Genomic DNA, 22,838 nt, shown 5'->3' on the forward strand with positions numbered 1-22,838 from the left:
GAGATGACTCAGTGGTTAAGAGCACTGGCTACTCTTCCAGAGGGTCCAGGTTCAGTTCCCAGCACCTACATGGCAGCTTGCATCTGTCTATAATTTTAATTCCAGGGCTTCTGACACCCTCATACAGATATACAAACAGGGGAAATACCAATGAACATAAAATAAAGATAAACTATACATTTAAAAAGAGCATAAAGACGACTCATTCTTTAAATGCGCTGAATTCCTTAAAGACACCGGTGCTGCCCTGATCTCTTAGAAGGCAAGCCTGCACTGTGAGAAAGCCCACGTATAAGTGAAGAACTGAGCAAAACTGCCATCTTTTCTTCTAGCAGCTGTGGGTGTGGCCTTCTGTTCCCATGGGACTCCAGTTTCCAAGGAAAATGTTAGGATTGCCACTTAACAAAACCCAAGGTAAAGTAGGACCTGGACACTGAAAAATATCAAGTGGAAGAAAAGAAATTCTCTGCATGGACTGGTGCAGTTTCCTGAAGGTGTTCACGAGAGGTTTAAAATGAAGTCTGGGAAGCATGCAAGGAAACCTGACTCAGCCTGCTCATCAAGTAATCAGTACGGCACTAAGCATGGCGAGTACAACTTTGAAAAATAATGACAATACCTAATTTACAAGTGAGGAGACTAATACACAAAATGATTAATTGTTAAAGGTCACAGAGCCTTTGAGGAGTAACATGTGCTACACAGGCACATGCCCCCAGTGTGTGTCACCTCTCAACCTGTCATCTTAATCCAATAATCACAGCCTGTTTGTTTGTTTTTAAGTCAGACTCTAGTAAATAGTAAAAGTAGATGCTGGAGAGATGGCTCAGTGGTTAAGAGCACTGACTGCTCTTCCAGAGGTCCTGAGTTCAATTCCCAGCAACCACATGATGGCTCACAACCATCTATAACAGGATCTGATGCCCTCTTCTAGTGTGTCTGAAGAGAACATCAGTGTACTCACACAGACATAAAATAAATCTTAAAAAAAAAACATATTTAAATCAGGAACATAGCATTGCACAGAGAAGGAATCTAGTCTGAATGGAGCTGGGTTTTGATGACACAGAGGTAATGATAAAACATCTTAAAGACAAGGGGGAGGGGCAGGAGAAAGGTGGCATGAATACAGTAAGTGAACATCATAGAAAGCAGAGCACTGGAGCTGCCAACCAATGATCATCAACACGAGACTCAGGATCTTCCCACAGAGACCAAAGTGCAAGGGCTCTGCTATCAGGTATTGGCTGTATAGCAGCAGATTGTTTTGCTGTGTTGTCTTAGGGTTTTACTGTTGTGAACAGACACCATGACCAAGGCAACTCTTATAAGGACAACACTTAATTGGGGCTGGCTTACAGGTTCAGAGGTTTAGTCCATGATCATTAAGGTGGGAGCATGGCAGCATCCAAGCAGGAATGGTGCAGGCAGAGCTGAGAGTTCTACATCTTCATCTGAAGGCTGCTAGCAGGAGACTGGCTTCAGACAGCTAGGACGAGAGTCTTATAGCACACATCCACAGTGACACCCCTACTCCAACAAGGCCACACTTCCAAATAGTGCCACTCCCTGGGTCAAGCATATTCAAACCACCACATATACCTTAGTATTTTTAGGCATGAACTTTTGTTAGGGAGGATGGCTGGTAGCATCCTGGAGACATAGCCTTGAGGTGTTAGAATTATATCACTTTTTGTTCTTTCCAACCTTTATGGTCCTAGGTTGAGGCCAAATGGAGATGTGGGGTCAGAGGTGGGGCTCTAGGGTTTAGTCAAGAAGATAATCTGTCATCTACTAAATGTCAATCAAATATATATATTTGAATATATTTATATATTAAATATATATTAGAAGATTAGACAATGAATCTTGTGAAAAGATCAGAAACCGATGCTTTTGGCTAGGCTCAGTCTACAGTAATCACTGGAGGAAGGCTCTGCTGAGCCTCCATTATGCCTGGACACCTACAGAAAGGCTTCAGCTGTGTGGTCACCAATGGCCATTTGATGAGCAATCAGACCCTTACTGAGGGCAGCAGAGAACAAAAGCCCCCAGCAGGGGTGCAGGTCAAGTAGGGTCACCCCCATTGCTCTGCCCCTCCCCTGGCCCCCATACCAAGAGCTCGGCTAAGGCTGAGATTTAGAACAACTCCAATGTGGTGGTCAGCTGTGTGCAAGGAGTCACAGAAAGATCACAAGAACCTGCTGCCTAGCATGTGGGTGTGGCTGACAAAGAGGAGGAGACTGTTGCTGGTGACTGTTGCTGGTGACAGGAATAAAGGGAGCAGGGAGGAGACCTGATCAACACCTTCAGTGTGAAGGGAAAAGAATTTATAGGAGACCCAGAAAGCCAACCACCTTGTGAAAGAAGATTTGAAAAGCCACTTGAAGGGTGAAGGTGGTGAATTTTCAATTGATGGACATTATTGAACGGCCCATCTGAGGCCGAGGTGATGTGGGAAGGGCACAAGGAGGCTGCGGATAGAGGATGGACTGTGGCGATGGATTCGATCCTCGTGGCAAATGTGAATTGTTAGGTGCAGTGGAAGTGGTAGATCTGGCCTGAAGCTGGGGGTGGTGGCTTTCACAACTGGGGAACTGTCAGAGATTAGTGAACTGATTTGGATCCATCAAATGTGACGTAGGAAACCCAGAGGCAGACAGTGAAAGTCATGAGAGCGAAGTTGAAGAGATTGAGGAAGAGGGTCCACAAGAGACGCCTTCGGACGAGTGGGAAGCTATTGGAAATAAAGGCCGAGCACGAGAAGAATTTAATATCTGAAAACCAAATGAAGGTGCTGATGGACAATGGAAAAGCGCGTTTGTTCTGCATCAGTAAAAAAAAAGTGAAGAGGTTCCTGTTGCAGATTCGGCTGTGGACCTTCATTTCTGGAAGCCAGCAAATGATACAAAGTCTCAACTGGAGATCATTTGCGGAGGCCTGGGCCACCCAGGACTTCGGGACAGGGAAGACGAGGGCATGGGTGTGGTAGTCATCCAAACCATGGCCAAAGGATTGATGATTCAAGTGCTTCTATTCCTGATGTAGATGACCCAGAGGCATCCCCGCTCTGGCCCCGCTGGATGCCGTGAGGCAGCACTGGTTCCTTTGTGGACCCTGCTCAAAGCTTTTGCTTGCTTAAAGATCCCAAACGACTAGAAATTAAAAAGACCGTCATTCACACCATTCACATCTAGAGACGGAATCTTATCTGATTTGAAAGCAAACCTCTCTAGCTACACAGAAGTAACAAACATGTTAATTTGTACTTAGAAATGCATGGGGTAGCTTAGCAAGTTTCCATAACTTGCAGAGATTTTGCATTCTTCACAAATACTTTTGTATTGCTGCTTACAAATATGCATTTCCAAACTTGAAATTTAGGTGTTAACAGTGTGTACCAGTTAAGAAGAGGAGAGGAAGAGGAAGGGGCAGGGGGAAGGGCAGGAGGAGGGGAGAGGGAGGGCAAGATTAGATAAGGACACTGTGGTGGTTTAAATGAGAATGGCTGCCTGCTCCCAATTGGTCCCCAATTGTAGAACCATGTGGTGAAAAATTAGGTGCTGCCTTTGTGTAGAAGGTGTGTCACTAAGGGCAGGCTTGAGGGTTCAAAAGCCCACACCGCTCCCAGTTAGTGCTCCCCTCCTGTCTCTCTCCCTCTTTACCCCCTGTCAGCCATTTCCCATCTTCCTCTCCCTCTTCTCTCACTTTGTTGCATCCAACTCATAGGGATCCTCCTGCCTCGCCCTCCCAAATGACAGAATTACAGGTACTCACCACTAGGCCAAGTTTAGAATGCCTAAGATTCTTTAAAATCTCAAATATACAATGTGTCTTAGTTCTCAGTTCTCAAGATAACATTTAAAAAAAAAAGTTCACTTGCAGTCCATCCCCTTAAAATGGAGACCAAAGTTTCATTTGTAGCAATTAGAATTAGAAAGGTCGTTTCACCTTGCTCACAGATTTTAGTTATAATTACAATTATTTGCTAACCCTTAGAAATGAACAACTCAGGTAGGGGTGGGGCTTAGTAGGTCAAACTCTTGAGATCCTGGGTTTGCTCCTCAGCCCTGCATGAGTGGGAAGGAGAGTGGGGAGGGTAAAGAAAAGTGAACTGAAACGGAGCAGTATTTGGGCATAGCTTTTCCTACAAAATTATTTTAAAGTGGGCAGGAGAGATGGCTCAGCTGTTAAATGAGAGGCTCACAACCAAAAAGACACACGTTTATATAAGCAGAACTTGCCTATCTTGTCAACACAGTATTTTCATGAGGTTTTATATATAAAACAAATTTCAGATTATTGACATTTTTCTCAAGGTCTGTTTTTTAAAAAACAACTATTTTTACATAGAGGAGTCTTTCTACTACATGTATGTATGCATACTGTGTGTGGGTGGGTGGGGAGGGTGCCCAGTGAGGGTTGTGTCCCTGGAACTGGAGGCACAGATGGTTGTCAGCAGCCGTGTGAGTACTGGAAACTGAACTCTGGTCCTCTAGAAGAGCAGCCAGTGCTCATAACTGCTGAGTCACCTCTCCATCTTCCTGCCGGCTTTCAATTTGATCTCTACTGCCGTTTTTAAAAAGAGACAAGAAAGCCACTGTCATTCTGTTGTTTCTCTTAGACTTCTGTGGCTGTACTCTGCCAGATCCTCAGTTGTCATTAGTTTGTGATGTCAGTTCACTAGAGCCACTTTATCATCTATCCCGCATCTCTTCAAGACACACGATCATCTCCAGATCCTGCACGTTCTATAGGACTACTTAGGAGGTTGGAGATAGAAGACTGTGGAGAAATATAGTATGTCCCTTCATAAAGGGCTGAAGCAATGGATGTCAGCTGTGGGAACGGAAAGGCACCAGAGAACAGCAGTGGACAAAGGAATGAAAAGGTCTTATACTAGCAAGTATAGGCGAGATTTGTACGAGAAACCAAGAACCCTAACTGAAACATAGCAGGCAAGTGGCGAGCCCCGCTCTGTGGGGCTGGACCCAGAGAGAAGCAAAGCCCTGGTGAGCTCTCCAGGCGCAGGGTATGGCATGCATGTGCAAGGTATAGCATCACAAAATAGTTTAAAACAGGAGCCTAACCCCAAAGGACCTTGGCTCTTTATCCCAAGTGACCAAAATCAAGAAAAACAACTGGTACTATAAAATTTAATTTTTACCTAGATGGAGAGATGTTCACTCATCTATCCAGACACAACCTCCTGGGAACCACATATGTTTTGAAAGGACGCCATTCCTTCTCAAGGGGCTGATTCAGGGAACTTGCCTGCTGTGTTTCTATCTGTTCTTTAAGGGTTTTTCTTTCTTTTTTTTAAGAGGTAATTTTTCTACTTCTGGTCTGGTATGTACACTTATCCCTACGCTTTGTGCTTGTCACCAGCACTCCCTGCACATTTCGGCAGCCTGGATAGAGAACTTCCTCTTTGCTTCCAGTCTTAGTCAGGGTTTCTACTGCTGTGCTAAACAACACGATCAAAAGAAACTTGGGGAGGAAGGGTTTATTTCGCCTTACAGCTTGTAGCTCCTCTTCAGGAAAGTTAGGGCAGGAACCTGAAGGCAAAAACTGATGCAGAGGCCATGGAGGAACACTGCCTACTGGCTTGCTCCCCATGACTGCTTAGTCGGCTATCTTATACCATCCAGGATCACCAGCCAACAGGTGGCACCACCTACTGTAAGCTGTGACTTTCCACATAAATCAAGAAAATATACCAGAGACTTGCCTACAGGACAAGCTGGTGGAAGCATTTTCTTTAAGTGAGATTCCCTCTTCCAAAATGACTCTAGCTTATGTCATGTTGACATAAAACTAGCCAGTATGCCTTCTGTCTTAGGGTCTCCATTACTGTGATGAGACACCATGACCAAGGCAACTCTTATAAAGGACAACATTTAATTGGGGCTGGCTTACAGGTTCATAGGTTCAGTCCGTTATCATCAAGGCAGGAGTTTGGCAGCATCTAGGCAGGCATGGTGCAGGAGGAGCTGAGAGTTCTACATCTTGTTCTGAAAGCAGCTAGGGGAAGACTGGCTTCCGGGCAGCTAGGCTGAGGGTCTTAAAACCCACATTCATAGTGACACACCTACTCCAACAAGGACACACCTCCTACTGGTGCCACGCCCTGGGTCAAGCATATACAAACCATCACACCTTCCTTAGCCTCTCCTCCATCCAGTACTTGTAGATGTCAGCTGATTGGCCCATCGACTACTTAGGATTCTTGAGCTGCTCTCTAGGAAGCCCCCAAGGCCTTCAGCCTGTGACTCTGCACTGCTGTCACCGAAGCTTAAGTAGTTCCTGTCTCCTGGGAAACGCCTCACTTCCCATTTGCAGCAAAATAAGCCTAGCCATGGTTATCCTTGATAGTGTCTGAAGGCAATAGACAAAGAGTGGCCTTCTATAGTCCACTCCAATTCTTCCTGGGAGACCCTTCATTCTCTGGGTGGCACAGATGACAGTTGTAGTTCATGCACACGGATCTGCGCCCACTGTAAGGACCCTTCTGCCAGCCCTCTCCTTTTCCTCCATCTCAGCATTCGTCCCAGCTCTCTCAGTGGGGAGGAGCCTGAGCATGGGGCTTATGGTGTTTGTGTTTGTATAGGAGGTCCCAGTCGGACTTCCTGAATCCAGAGACCTACTAGTAACCAGGCTTTCATTTTTCTCCAAGACAGTTGAGTCCCCTTCACTTTCAGTCATGGCTGATTGGATAGTTTTAGTCTGTGAGCTTTCCCTTCAAGGTCAATCTAGTCTGACCTGTCAGGTTGGTTTGGGTCCAGAGAGAAACTGTATCCCACCTCTGGGAACTGGAGAGAGACTATTCTAAGAGGATGCCTCCGTGGAATTGGTGCAGGGAGTCTGGTTTTCACTCTGCTGACAGGAGAGGTCTATTGCCCTCAAAGGTAAATGCACAGCCCTGGAACCTGTGTGACAAGCCCCGAGCTTTCTATCCCTTCTGACTCACCCCTGGGATGTTGTCTTAAGAACTAGTCTAAATTTGATTCTCAGACTCTGAAAAAGAAAACGAACGAAAGAAAGAAAACAATTTCTTCCACAGCAAAACTTGACCCTTAACACAGTTCCAGATCAATAATGCTGGCTGCCTTGGGGCACATTGAGCTATGACTTCTTCCTGCCATTAGATTGCTTTGTTTGTAATTTAGGAAAGGACTCTGAGATTTCTTATAACCAAGCTTTTGAGACTGTCACAAGACCAGAGATGCAGTAGGGATGTGCTATGTATTTTACTAGATTCTCCTGAACTTTGCATTTTCCTCAAACTCAGCCACAGCTAACACCCTTCATAGCTTCTTCTTTGTACATCTCCAGGCTTAACTTACAGCTTCTCTACTGCACCTTCCCCTCCCCCACACCATCCTCTTCAGCTTCTCCTCCTCTTCTTCCTCCTTCAAAGATCTCTTTCCATCCACACCCCTCTTTATCCAGACACATTCTCTCCATCATGCACTTGCTCAAGGAAGAGAGAAAGCCATCCCACCCCTTCAGAGAACAGCTTTCCTCTTTTGCAAGGCAGCTAATAAGGATTGCAGCGCCAGCAGCTACACATCCCTCTCCCCATGCCCAGTCTGTCCCAAATATAATCCATATTAGGATCTTTCAGCCCTGATCCCTTCATCTGCCCTAGCGAATTCAGAGGATTCATTGTGGCTTTTGATCCAACATAGCAACACATCTACATTATTCTAATTATCTGATGCACCCATGAACAATTAAAAACTACTGCTTCTCCTGCAGTAAAAATGTCTCTTTGGTACCATTCAGTTACACACCCCCTTCCCCCCAATCTGTCCCAAATATAAACCCAATCAGGACCTTTTAGTGATGATGCCCAGTTCCATAGGCATTCAAAGGCTCGCTGAGATTTTGATCTAGGCTAACAGTGCGTCTCCATCACTCTAACCACCTGCTGCATTCATGGAGAAGCTGCATCTGGTACTCAGTATGTGCCTGATGAGGTGTGTGCTCATCATCTGGTTACAGCCAGGCCAGCTTCCATAGCTATTGCTGTTATGAGCTTCCAATGGCCACATCAGTGCTGCTGCAGGAAATGACAAGGATGGGCTCACTGAGATAATATAATTAGCTATGTATTAGAGGGAATTAAAATGCCAGTATCAAACTCATCAACTACAACAACTTGTAGAACACAACACAGGAAGCTGCCAGGAATCCTGGTCCCTTTCAATTTAGGCAAGCCGAAACCATGCGCATGTGCACCAATGTGGACCCCAGTAGATAGGAAGGCTGAGCCATCCCGACCGTATATTTTATAAGCCAAACTTCTCCAGAGAGGAGACAACAGCTTCAATAATCCACCAGGGACCCAGAAGTGTCCCCCGCTTTATTAGACACAGCCTACATGTTCTAAAGCCTAGAAAAGACCTCAAGAACTAGAAAAGCAAAACTGGAGGAGGCAAGGTTAAACATGACACGCTATCTATACAGGGCTGCTGATTCATGTCTAGCTCAGGAAATCCTAGAGCGCCACCTAGTGTCTAAACAGTTCGGGCTAAAGCCCTAAACCAGCCTCTGGTCAAAGGACTTTGCAGTATCTTGTGATCAGGCAGCACATTTCAGCCAGAAGTGCCTCAAGTTTCCAGAGTAGAAGCCTCCTCTTAGCCTATGTCCAATCTGCAAAGTGGAGGCCATCAAAAGTAAATGTCCCTCTCTTCTACAAGAGGTAAGTCTGACCTCCAGCCAAGGCCACTATGATTAGGTTAAACCTGAAAAATGCCAAATGTCCATGACTTTATTCCCAAACTACAAAGATCATAATGAAGAAGATTGATGGGGATCTGAGACCATAAGGTTTCTTTATCTTCTATCTCCATGGAGATGAACTTTAGGTTGCCCTAAATCTTGACCAAGGGCCAAGATTACATTACTTATTGATAAGGGAGTAACTTTTTTCACCCTAGCACCTTCTGTGGTTAGATATTCCAGTGCCCAATTCTCTTCACCAGAAGCTCCATCCATCCACTTTCCACCCCTTTTGACCTGTACCATAGGCAAACACCTTCTATTCATTCTCAAGTCCTAACACGCTGCTCTGTTTACTTCTGGGTAGAGATACAATGTCTCCTCTTCAGACCCACTCAGGCGTTTTTGGAGCCCCCCACCCCCATCCTGTGATAGTCTGGAGCTGTCTGGGGCCAAAGATCCCTCCCTAGAGTCTACTAGAGCATCATCCAAAATACTCCTCTGTGGTCTCAGTTACTTCCATCCCTGAACACTAACAGTCACTCCCTTCTCAACTACCACTGATGGGCCCAGCAGCCTCCCCTGAGCCCCCCAGTTACTGAAGGCTAAAGCATAAAAAGCTCACAGCTTCTCATTGATAAATCCCTGGCGTCTGTGCTCATGTAACTCTTATACAGCACTCTTACCTTGGCAGTAAAGAAGTCAGATAGACCCTACAGGTTGGTCTATGACCGTGGACCACAATGAGGCTGTAGTCCTGATCTAACGCTAGTTCCCATTCCTTATACCTCCTTGGGGCAGGTTCCCACCACAACCTCCTGGTTCACAGTGTTAGACCTTAAAGATGCTACGTTTAGTATTCACATTCGCCTAAACCCTCAGTTCCTCTCTGGCTTCAATGACAGGACATTTCTACCTTGCTTCACCTTTTCACAATTTAGATTAATTGTGACACCCTTATATACTGCTGGTGGGAATGGAAATTGGTCAAGCCTCTGTGGAATCAGTATGGAAATTCCTTAAAAAAAAAACCTAACTAAAAATAGGACTACCATATGACCTAGACATAGCACTTCAGGTCTAAATTAGCATACTTTGGAGATACCCAAACATCTGTATTTATTACGGCACTATTCACAATCACAGAGTTCTCAGATCGTCTATGGAAGAGTCAGTGGACAAAGAAAGGTGGTATATAGGCACAACTGAGTTCTATTCATTTACAGAATGAGATTCTAGCCAGGCAGTAGTGTGCATGCCTTTAGTTGCAGCACTCAGGAGGCAGAGGCAGATGACTATGAGTTTGAGGCCAGCCTGATCTGCATGGAGAGTTTCAGGACAGCCAGGAATCTCACACAGAGAAACTCTGTCTCAAAAACAAAACAAAACAAAACAAAACAAAACAAAACAAAACAAAACACCAAAGAAATCCTATCATTTGTTAACAAATGGATTGAACTGGAGATGATCATATTCCACAAGGTGAACCAGACACACACAGATAAATATTGTATGCTTTCTCATTTGTGTCCTAGAATTCATTCATTCATTTATTCATTCATATTCATACATCTGCCATGAAAACGGAGAAATGGGTAGAGAGAGACCAGTGGAGAGAGGGCATGTGAAGGAAGAGAGTAGGGAGGGGCGAGTACTAGTACTTGAATGAAACCATCTACATGAAACCCAATACTGTGTACTCAGAAAAGCCCAACGTTTGTTCCCCCTGTTGTGTCCAGCCAGCAGATCACAGGTTTGGGTTTTAGCCTGGAAAGGCATCTTGGAAACCTGTAAGAGAAGAGGGGCTGGGCTGTGCGAGATAAGGAAGGAACCAAGACAAAGCTCTCTGCTCAAGGTTCAATTTTTACTATTCCGGCACTCCGTTATGAAGGAAGGGGGAGGAGCCCGATTCCCGCCAAATAATCTTGGGGTCCAGTAGCAGGGTGACCACGTGTATGGCTCCGAACAGCAAAGGGCAGGTTCTAGCAGTGGGCGTGGCAGAACGATTGAGCTCCATCCCCCCCCCACTGCTCTCCCCTTCCCTATCCTCTGAGCACCCTCCTGTGCCCTCAAAGCTCAAGGCATCCTTGCAGAGCTTGACTACTTTCTTCTAATCCACCAGCTCCTCTTTCTCATGCCCACCTCAGCAGCAGCAGCCAAGGCCTCCTGCTTGCCAGCCCTGTTTTATCCCTCAAACTCCAGTTAACAATGTCCTGAAGTTATTTCTGAGTTTTGTTCTTTGTATATGTTTTTATTAATTCGGTATGTGAGGGAGTGTGCACATGTACACATTTGTACACACATACATGTGCCGGTCAGAGGACCACTGGCTGGAGTACTCCTTTAACCATGTGGCTGTCCAGCTTGGGGGTAAAAACTTGAGAGTAAAACTGCTGACCCATCTTCCTCTGCTGGTCCTCTTGGGTTTTAAAATTCTCCTACCTATGAAACTATAGATGTGTAGAAGGGACTCCAGTCCTCTGGTGACCACCTAAAGGTCAAGCAAATGGTATCTCTAGCCTGTGGGGAGACTTGACATTGCAGCTGGGTTGGCAGCTCAATCACGTTGGCTAAGGGAGCAACCCTAGGGAAGGTAGGCTCAGTGTAGGCCATGCTAAAGAGATAGGCAGAATAACTACTCCTTTAGTGAAATTTTTTCCTTCCCAGAATTCTCTGCCCCCAGTGCAGGGGCTTAAGGGCCAATATAGGAATATAAGTCGTCCACTCATACTCCCACCTTGTCTTCCCCTTTCTGAGCATGTTTTCCCTAACATTTCAGGCTCTCCCCGACCAATACTTTGGATATCCTTTCCCTTTCTCTGACGCTCCACTCCCTGCCCTGTGGCTGCTTGCTGGCCATGTGTCTGACCTCCATGCTGGCTGAAGTGACCAGCTCTTCCCTCTCTCCTCCAGGCAGCTGCTTTACTGTTCACCTGCCCTACAGCTTTTCTTTTAAATGTTGATAAAATTATCCTTGTGTTTCCATGTGCATCTATTCTTAAATGCCTTTATCAATGAGACTGAGAACCCCAAAAGCGACCCAGATTATAGCAACAGAAAGACAAGGAAATGATTCTGTATATATTCAGCCTTTTATGTCACCTTTTTCTGTTCACTGTAACACTGTGATAGGCAAGGCAGGGAAAACTGGGCTTTTCTTCTCTACAGTCTAGTCAAAATTAAACAAATCCAACTGGTTTTACCAAGTCCTGGCTCCCAAGTGTTTTCTAGGTTTGGTGGTTTGATTTGCTTTTTTCAGTAAGCATGGAAAATCACTAAGAATACCTACCACATACATAGAAGTAACAGTTTTTAAGAAACCAATCTTTATTTGGCAAAAATTCAGACATTAACTGAATTGGGGGAGAAAACCTGGGGCAGTGTTCCAGAAAAAAAATTTCAGATAGAGATGCGCATTCACAAGGACCAGTTGCATCCAACCCATCCCTGGGATGACTGTCCTTCAGGATTCCAGCTTGACGGGCTTCCCCTCCTTCAGATCTGAACCCATACATTCTCTAAAGTGCTCATGTTTATTAACAACTGTTTCTATGGCAGCAGAGTCCTCTTTTTAGGGCCCAGGGGTGGGAGCTATTTATAAGCCAAAGAATGATAGCATGCACCAATAGCAGCTATTAGTGATGAAATCCTTTTGGGATCGCTCATAAATAATATGGTAACAAGACAAAATATATTCAATGTGCCTATTGTTTACCAAAACCACATCCGGATTCTAATTTTGTCTCCCATCTTGGTCTACTGACTACATACATAGAAGCCTAGGTAACAGTTTTATCACTCATGGATCGATAGTTTTGACCCCTGGAATCTACATTATTAGGTGCACTGAGCCATGGAACTAAATGAATCCTCTCTGTAACAGGTTTCTTACCCCGTTAGAGAGAAGGCAGGCTTTGTCGTGTACAAGGTTTGCCATTTCCACGTGGTCTTTTGAATAGAAAGGGTTGGCTTTCCCCCATGCAACAAGCCCTTCCCATCCCAGAATGTACTGGCATAGACTCTATTTTTAAAATGCGTATGAAATAAATTAAACAATTTTTATTCTATTTAGCAACTCGCAAAAGCTACTTTCTTTCATGTAGATTGTACCATCTAAAATATATTAAAATCAGCCATTCAAAGTGTGATAGTTCCCAAGCAAACTTCAACTCATACTCTAGGCATATAAAAAGGTACGTAGCATAGGTATAACATTTAGAGCACTGCTCTGGATCAAGAAAGCTAGAGGAAGCATCCTAGTTCTAGAAACGACTCCACCCCATAGTGGGTATAACAGTGGGCAGCAGAGCACTGTGAGCCTTCCCTCACTATACAGGAGACAGAGAAAGGGGACGGGATATTCATTCAGTCTGAGACTCCTTAATCTGAACTCCAAAATGCTGCAGAGGCTACAGGTTTGGGGGGCATCATACCAGCACTTAAATGCTGGGTATTAGATCTTGAAACATTTCAAATTTTTAGGTTAGAGCTATTTCACCAGCAAATTTTATGCAAATATTCCAAAGTTTGAAAAACTTCAAAATCTGAAACCCTTCTGGCCCAGATAAAAAAAATACATAACCTTGTCTACTTCAAAGGAGCACAGAACACGAAGTGAATTTACACAAGTGAAGCGCCTGGAGAGCGAGGCCACCACCCAGACAAGGCTAAACTGTGAATGACTGCATTTTGAACATCATAAAAATGATGTTATAATGATTAACTTTATTCTAAAATCGTGTAACACATATTTCCCCAATTAATAACCCATCGAGAATCAGTGTCCAAGCTGGCTTCTATATAATTTATATACTCTTAAACTATTACCTCATAGCAAACTCTCTTCACTGCCAGGACTAAGTCCTGAGTTATTCAGGCTTCCTACAAAATGTACTGTTCCATGTGTTAGGGACAGAAGAATCACAGTTCTCCCAAAGCCCACTACACCCTCAGGGCTGCTCCTCACCCAGGCCTTTCTAGAGGCCTATGTCTCTGAAGGCTAGAAACTTAGTTTATAACCAACACCCACATAGGATATCTCTCTTAACATTATCCTTGAGATAAGGATGTCATGGAATAAAATGAATCCTCTCTGTGACATGTTTCTTTCCCTGTTAGACAGAGGGCAGGCTTGGTGATGTAGAAGATTTGACATTCTACATGGTCTTCTAAATAGAAACAGTTGGCCTCGCCCATGTAGCAAGCCCCTCCCATCCCTCAATGTACTGAATGAACAGTACATTGACTTCATGTGTGTATGCCCTTCTCAGGCCTAAATAGTTACCAACCTTGTTGGTATACAGAACTGATGATTCTCGTTTGTTTTTGGTTTTGTTTTGCTCATGTCTATTATTCTAACAGATCTCTATCTTTTGCTGAAGTCTCTCTCCATGCAGGTGCTATTACATTTCCACTGAATTCTCTCACTGCTGAAGCACGGCCTCTTTTGGATTTTTGATTCTCACTTTCAAGTGAATGATATGTCTCCTACATTTGAACACTTGGTCCCCAGTTGATGGCAATGTTTTGGAGGTTTGGAAAGTTGTTGTAGGAAGTACGTTACTGGGGTCAGGCTTTAGAGTTTAAAGACTCAAGCCGTTTCGGGTTTGCCCTCTCTGTTTCATGCTTGCTGTTTAGGATGTCAGCGCTTGGCTTGCTTCTCTAGTCGCTTTCCTTGCTCTACCGTCATGGACTCTGACCTGCTGGCACCCCACACCCAAACAACACAAGACACCTTGCTCATACTGTTTTATCATAACGGAAGGAAGTAACTAGCACAACGATGTAACTAATAGCTAACATAACTAATGCAACAATTCTCCAGCCTCCCCATCATCTTCCTGACTTGTTTGACCCCTCACCCATATCTACTAGAAAGTCCATTCTGTTGAAGACAAACTTTTGGTCTTACACGAATTTCTTCTTCACTTTTTGGTTGTTGTTCACTTGCTTGTTTTTCTTGATTTTGGAAACAGAGTCTGGCTATTATAGCTGTGGTGGTTTGAACAGGAATGGCCCTCGCCCCATAGACTCAGGTGTTTGAATGCTTGGCCATAGGGAGTGACATTATTAGGAGGTGTGGCCTTGTTAGAGGAAGTGTGTCATTGTGGAGGTTATATATGCCTAAGATACACTCAGTGTGGCACCCAGTCTCTCCTTGCTGCTTGTGGATTAAGATGTAGAACTCTCGGCTCCTTCTCCAGCACTATGTCAGCCTGCATGCTGCCATGTTTCCTACCATGGCAATAATGGACTCAGCCTCTGAAACTGTAAGCCAGCCCCAATTAAATGTTGTCCTTTATGATACAGAACTCTCAGCTTCTTCTCCAGCACCATGCCTACCTGTACTCTGCCATGCTTCTTGCCTTGATAATGGACTAAACCTCTGAAACTGTAAACCAGCCCCAATGAAATGTTTCTTTTATAAGAGCTGCCATGGTCACGGTGGCTCCGCACAGCAATGAACCCTTAACTGAGACAACAGCCCAGGCTGGTAATAAATTCATAATCATTCTGCCTCAGCCTTTCTATCCTGGGATTAAAGATGCAGTCTAGCACATTATCTTCTGCCCTTCTCTCATACTTCACTCTAACAAATTTCTGGGCCAGGTGTAGTGGCTCGTTCCTGTAGTCACAGCCCTCTGGAGGCTGAGGCAGAAGGACTGCTTCGAGTTCAAGGCCAGTTTGGGGGATATTGTGAATTTCAGTCCACAGCCTGGGTTGCAGAATAAGACCTTATCTCAAAAAAGGGAAAGAAAAAAAATCGGAACAATGTCTGGTTCTCCTTCAGTCCACGAAGTGCTTTTTCCCAACCTCACCATTCTTCATCCTTTCTCTAACTCAATTAAAATAAATGAAAAGCAGTCCTTTTCCTGCTTCCTGATGCCATCTTTAGATTACCACACTCTGATTCACCTCGCACGTCTCATCTCGCATTTCCATGAACTAGTCTCGGTAATCCTCTGTGAATATACTATTTTTAAATTCTGCTTCACATCATTCTCTCTACTCTTGATAGAGGTGATTCATTAAGAATCCACAATTCAGTGTCAATGTTAACATAAAGGTCCTTGGAGAACAGCGTATGAACCATAAGAATTAAACAGATCAGTGACGGTCACATGATCAACGGAATAAACTAAAATGCAGGGCTTCCTGTGCTTAAGACTGACCAACAATCTAAAGGCCAAGTGCTGAACGTTTGTATGCTCTACTTTTAGAAATACGTTAGCTATTGCTCCAGACACAGACCACCGTCTGCTCATCAAGCCAGGGATAACAGCAATGTGGCTGTTATCAGGAAGCTCTGCGACAGGTGCATACATGGGTAGATAGGGTGCTGCTGACAGACAGTCACAAGTTAGAAGACCTTCTAGAGAGAATCCTATAATTTTCCAAGTAAATAGTTCCAATCTTAAAGCCTTCTTAACCACAATCTTTTATTTTTTTCTAAGCTAAGTTTCCCCACAATTTCCCCCGTAGGTCTTAGAGACAGGGCGGTCTTCCGCTCAGCCTGACAGAATCTCACCCATGTGAAGGGTGCTCTGCCCACCCACCTCACCACAAGCCTCCGTTTTCTAATCAGGAGGACAAGGTAAACTTCCTCCAGACTCTTCCATTCCAAAGTTTTAACGCTATTCATATTATTTTTACAATACAAAGACCAGATGCACAGGACTCTGATGGTTCTAATATGCTATTTTTTTTCTAGTTAACATTTAATGGAACACAGGCTTCTAAAGTATTAGAGTTTGAAAAAAAAACCTTGACACCTTGAAAAATTACATGATTTTACACGTTACAGAGAATATCCTTTATAGTCTGATAAGTCAAACCAGGACCTAAAATTACAGCTAGCGAACTGTCAAGCACATACATTCCTCCTCAAACCACATGAGATGAGGCCACTTACCCGCCACACCCGTTGGCCCCTGCTCTTCTCCTTTGTTCCTCCAGGCTGCAGAGTGGAAGGCAGGCAGATGAGCCACCTTTTCTGCTCAGGTAGGAACCAAGGCTACCATAAAAGACAGATACAAACAAAGGATTAGTTTAGCAACCAAGAGGAGTAATGTGAAACATTTACAGACCTCAGCATAATTCTTAGTGGTCCCACAGAACCCGAGAATTAGGAAGAAGCTCCCCTGTGTTGAGACAGTTAACTCCTCCTTCCTTAACCCTTATGGTTCTGATATATGATTTTCAAGTCCCAGGAAGGGCTGAGATGGCTCAGCGTTTAGACCATTGCTGTTCTTGCAGAGGACCTGGGTTCAGTTCCCATCAGCACAGTAGAGTGGATTCACAACTATACACACCTCCAGTTCCGGGTGGCTCGATGCCTTCTCGCCTCTGTGGGCACCAGGCACAAATATGGTGCACATACACATATGCAAGCCAAACATTGAGCTATACAGCATATCTAAAAAATACCAAATAAAAGATTAAAAGCATAAAGTCCCCAGAGAACTATTTATTGTTATTTCCAAAGTTAGAAGTTAAGACTAATAGAAAATTCAGATTTTATTTAAAAATTACTAACTAGGAGGAACCCTTTTAAAACATACAGTCAGGGACTTTGGGGAAAGAGCAAGGAATTAGTATATATCTAGTTGTGTGAGTGTGATATGTGTGTGTGTTGGGGTGTGTGTGTACATATATGTATAGCAGCCAGAGGTTGATGTCATCTGCCTTTTCACACCACTACCTACCTCAAATGTCTTTGAGGCAGGGCCTCTCACTGAAGCAAGGTTCAGTGGGTCTAGGCTAGCTGGTTAGCCAATGTTTGTTTTCTCTGCTTACCCCAGCAAACCCTGGGGTTACAGTCACATGCTGCCATTGACAGTTTTTATGTGGGTTCTGGTGACCCAAATTCAAGCCCCCGTGCTAGCACAGGCTTCCCCCCCCACCCAACTAAGCCATCTCTATAGTCCAAAAAGATTCATTTTTTTATTATGAAACTATTCTTTGTATTGTCTCCCATAAGGAAAATGTCACAATTATGAAAGAAACTTAATATGGATTGTCATTTCAATAAGGTGGTAGTGCTCATCAGAAAGAAGAAGGGAACATGGTATATAATATGATCTACCCTCTAGCCACAAAGTTCACTTGCCCCAAAGCATTTATTCTATGTGTACTGAAATAGGAGGTCAAGACAGTGGCTCAGAGCACTCTATATAAATGTGTCATATGCAAATGTTGGAACATATAACAGTTCAGGACCTTTTCATAGTTATACATATAAGAACACAATGCATTTAATGACAGCGTGTTTATCCAAAATTTATCTACTTTCAAGTTTGACCATGTTAGTACTTTATTTTTCTGGCTCTCTTCTTAAGTCAGATAAGTTAAACAAATCATTTTTCTCTTCTGTAGACAAAATAATCGTAATAAAACCCTAGAGCTAGAAAGGGTTAGAGAATGCCTGCGTGAGTTACATCTTCTAAATCAATTCCCACTGCTGTTGTGATTGAAGATGGCGGAATGGCTTAAGAGACAGAACCCTGGAATCCAGAATGCTTTTCCAGCTACATCATACTGCTCAGACTTTTACAGCTCTGTGTACACTCGAAGCAGCAAGGCAAAAGGATTGAACTACAGGTCTCTGAATCAGACTGCCTATGTCTCAATCTAGGCTCCACACTGATTGTGTGACCATGAGCAAGTTAGCTACTCCCTCCGTCTCCTTTATAAATAAGATTAATAATAACTACATATTGTCAAAAAGAGTTATTATATAAAAGATTAATTCAAATAAAGCGTGTGGAGCCATCATTCTGGAATACTGTAAGCAGTTAATAAATGTCCACAAGTATTAGACCTTGGCCCAGATAGGGTTAGTGTTGCTGTGATGAACACCATAACCAAAGCAACTTGGGGAGGAAAGGTTGACTTCAGCTTACATTTCCAAGGTGACAAACCATCACTGAGGGAAGTCAGAGCAGGAACTCAAGCAGGGCAGGGACCTGGAGGCAGGAGTTGACACAGAGGCCACGGAGCAGTGTTGCTTACTGGTTTGCTCCTCATAGTTTGCTCAGCTTACTCCCATATAGAACCCAGGACCACCAGCCCACGGGAGGCTCCACCCAATCACTAAGAAAATGCCTTACAGCCAGATCTTATGGTGGCATTCTCTCAATTGAGGTTCCCTCCTTTCAGATAATTCTACTTTGTGTCAAGTTGACATAGACTAGCCAGCCCAGAAGTCTATCAATAAAAAATGAGGAACCTAATTACATTGTACTAGAATGGAGTGCTGGATATTTTGTGTTTTCAAGTATATAGCTGCCAGTATTCCACTTTAACACATGAGCTGTGTAGCAATGAAAGAGTTGGCCCGTGAAGCATACGCAACTTCCAAACAGAAACACACAGGAAAGCTCACTTGAAAACTGAGTCTGACTCATTTGCTGATCTTCTGGGACCAGATACTCAAAGAGTTTCCGACATTCAGAAGTTTCTTCTATAGACACCTCTCTACCTTATACAAAAGTATTTCCAGGAATGATCATAAAACGAAATGTTAATAGGCAGGAAATAAAGATAGTGAAAAGTCTCTTACTCAACTCTACTTATAAGCCAACATAAAATAAAATACATTTTATAGTAACAAAGATATAATGGAATTTATTAATGCCTTGGGAAGCGATACCTACATATTGGTCTTCCACAGTACTAAGCTTCACGCTATTTTCAATTTTCCAGATGCAGTCTTTAGCTCTGAAGCAAATATTAACAATTAATAAAGTTCAAAGTCAGACATATCTGAATTCAATTATTCAAATCACAATTACGCACACAAACTAAAAATAGGTAATGACCAACCAAACTTATAACTCAAAGTGTTCCATTTTCTTTTGCTCTTAAACACCACATACTAAGTGGTGTGTGGTGGTCCATTCATGAGGGTGACACAGGAAGATTACCCTGAGTTTAGGATACATGGAATGAAACCCTGCCTCAAACAAAAACAACAAAACCTTACACATATGAAAAACTCCCAGCGGCTTCATAGAAAGGCAGTGCTGGACTCCTTGCCGCCTGTGTCTTCATCCTCCCAATCACTACAGCAGCATGTTTAGTAAGACACTGACATTCACATGTAGGGAGGGATGGTGTTAAGATATGAACTTCAACTCTTGACTTGCCTTGAACTTTTATGACGTACTTGGAATACACCCAGCAGCTGAGGTCATGTTTAACTAAAGATCAATTGAAGCCCAGGGTTCTCTAATGCTGATGTACAGTAGAAAGTATGCCAACAGATAAATGGTTAAAATATGTTAATTTGGAGGGGTGTTAGTGATTAAGTCTAGTGCCTTCTTCCAGTATGAAACTCTCTCCATCCTTCTCCTTGCCTCCCATCCCCCTCTCTTTGTGTTTTATCAGGGACTGAACCTTTTTCTTTTAAGATTATTTTGAGAAAGATCTAGCAAATGTACAGGTCAGCCTCAAACTGTCTATGTAATTAAGGTGGGCCTCAAACTTTTCATCCTCCTGCCTCAGTTTCCTGAAGAGTTATAGGTAAGTACCACTACGCTCAGTAAGAAAACCTTTTGCAGTTGTTTATTGAGGCCGAAGGAATGCATACTATTGTACTTTCTGTTGCATCTAATATAGACTATCTGCATATGAATGTTGCTAATTGTGTCAAATATATTTACTCATTAAAGCTACCTCAGTAGGATTTTAAAAAGAAACCTGCTGTTAGCAGTTACTGTGACTACTTAAGCCTCAGATAAATATCGCCCAACATAACAGAGTCTACTTCTCAGCTCTCCTGGACACAGCGTGGCTCTTCTCTGCACAGTCCACATTAGCAAAGCTGTGCTATAAGGCATTTAGAAGCACCCACAAAATATGCACATGTAGATAAACATCAACAACTTAGGACTTGGCATAGAATTCCAATTTTCACAAATTATGAGGCATCAGATCTGGATATTTTTTCCAATTAGTAACTTAAACAGAAGTTTTCATCCTGAGACCAATTTTTTTTCAGACATTCATAGGACCAACATCATCTTCAATTTACCTTCTCATAATCTTGCTGCCATGGAATGAACACACACAAAATTCTGTTTGTGTGATTTTGGTGCTCTTGAAAAAACTGTCTGCCCTCCTTCCTTTCCTTCCTTCCCTCCTCCCTCCCTTTCTGATTTTGGACTTTTGAAGGAGGGCCTTATTATATCGCTCATGCTAGCCTTGAGCTTCCTATGTTGCCCAGGTTGACATTAAACTCCTGATCCTCCTGCCTCAGCTTCTCCAATGCTAGGAGTACTGGCATGAATTGACACTCAGAAAAAAGGGTAGTGCAATTTTTAAAAAAAATAAAAGGTGTGACTTACTTCTAAGGCATCTTGGCATGGATAGTATGCCAATGATACCACCTTAGAAACAGTGTTGTCTGTCAAGAAAGCAACACACACACACACATCTTAAGCAGTCTCTTCCATCCTGCATTTGAGCGTGTTTTCTTGATGCTCTGTAACTCCTTTCCACATGCACAGGAAGGCCTCCCTCCCATTCCTCACCCGCCACATACTGAAGCAACACCTGTGCTGTTTCGAGCTGGAGGAGTTCCCAATCTCCGCTATCAGCACTGATCACGTAAGGCAGTTAAAACCAAAATTCCCAAGTCAATCTTCTGGAAATTAGATTTCAGTGCGCTTGAGAGGCTCCACAATCTGACTCTAAACAAGTGTTTGTTACTGATTCATAAAGACCGAGCAAGCTGAATGGCAATAGTGAGACGCCTGCTGTGGGTTTCAGTTTTAGACCAGTTTGGTAATCCTTCTCTGGATCTCAGGATTTGGTGTACATGAGGAGAAGAAGAACAGGCGACATTAGAGAAAGTAGAGAGACATCTTGTCGCTATGTCCCCAGTCCTCCTCCCCTGTGTGCTCGCGTTTGTGTGTGTGTGAGTGAATATCAGCGAGCTTAGGTTTCAACACCCTAAAGAAATCAGGATTTTAATTCGGGCATGTGTTGCGGTAGTGACACACCACCAGGGGGAAGCATAGAGCTGACAAGTTGCAAATGTTAGGAGATTTTTTAATTTCCATAGCGTTTCCGGGAAGGGGAGAGAGAGAAAAGACACGTGTGACTGGGCATACAGCTGAGTGGCAGAACCTTTGGGTAGCACAAATGAGGCCAGGATTCAATAACCAGTGCTGCAAAACCAAACAAGACAGAACGAAATGGCAAAAGATGTCCTTGTGTTCCTCTCTAGTTCCTCTTAGACAACCATGGTAGAAAAAAATGTTACCCTAAAGTGACATTTAAAGTAACGTTTTAAAGTATTATCTTCAAGTGACATCTTTAACACTTACACTTAAAAGAAAAAAAATGTATTAGAATACAAAGTTTCTGGATAAATGGATGTAGTCTAATTTTTCTCCCTGTAAATACTTGCACTACTCTTGATATTTAATTAGAGTTTCCTTTAATTAGCCTTTCTTTGACTTACAGTTTAGAGTCCATCATTGAGCAAAGCCAAGACCTGATGCAGAGGCAGTAGGAGAACACTGCTTGCTAGCTTGAATAGCCTGCTTTCTTATAGTAACGAGGACCACCTACCCAATGGTGGCACCGCCCACAGTGTGGGAAGGCACAGCTGGACCTTTCCAGGTCAATCTATGTCTACAGGCTAATCTAGTGGAGACAACTCTTGAACTGGAGTGGATTCAGCCACTGACAACACACACACACACACACACACACACACACACACACACACAGAGAAAGAGAGAGAGAGAGAGAGAGAGAGAGAGAGAGAGAGAGAGTTTTCTTTCTCTCTTTTTTCTTTCTTTTCTTTCTTTCCAACAATGTCTCCCATTCGGTAGGGTAGTCTGTCTCCTCCCTCTTGATTTTCTGGCACATAGGGTGGGGGTGGGGAGTGATTAGTTTCATGCAATCTCATTTATTAATTCCAGGGATTATTGTTTGTGCTTGTTATTGGAGTCTAATTCAGGAAATCTTTGTATCTCAATGTTTTGCCAGATGTCTAACCAGCGAAACACTGTCATGAATGCCGTTCAATGCCCTTAAGGAAACTTAAGTGTAGTTCTACTAAATGGGGGGTCACGGGGAGGTAGCATGGAGGGAGGGCA

General features: G+C 43.5%; 1 protein-coding gene and 1 pseudogene across 1 annotated transcript in view; one reads left to right on the forward strand and one right to left on the reverse strand.

Annotated features, from left to right (window-relative positions):
* Nrg4 (neuregulin 4) overlaps positions 1–22,838 on the reverse strand; it is a 109,207-nt gene that overhangs the window by 85,314 nt on the left and 1,055 nt on the right. Inside the window, exons 2-4 of the mRNA XM_029481086.2 lie at positions 19,383–19,446; positions 17,040–17,143; positions 16,640–16,741 (exon numbers count right to left, since the gene is read on the reverse strand). The gene's annotated coding sequence lies outside the window, so the exon portion shown is untranslated. The remainder of the gene's footprint in view (positions 1–16,639; positions 16,742–17,039; positions 17,144–19,382; positions 19,447–22,838) is intronic.
* LOC110302343 (SERPINE1 mRNA-binding protein 1 pseudogene) lies at positions 1,953–2,639 on the forward strand (annotated as a pseudogene).

Source organism: Mus caroli, unplaced genomic scaffold (assembly GCF_978045245.1).
Source record: "Mus caroli unplaced genomic scaffold, Mus_caroli_1 scaffold_11, whole genome shotgun sequence".
Classification (NCBI taxonomy): Eukaryota; Metazoa; Chordata; class Mammalia; order Rodentia; family Muridae; genus Mus; species Mus caroli.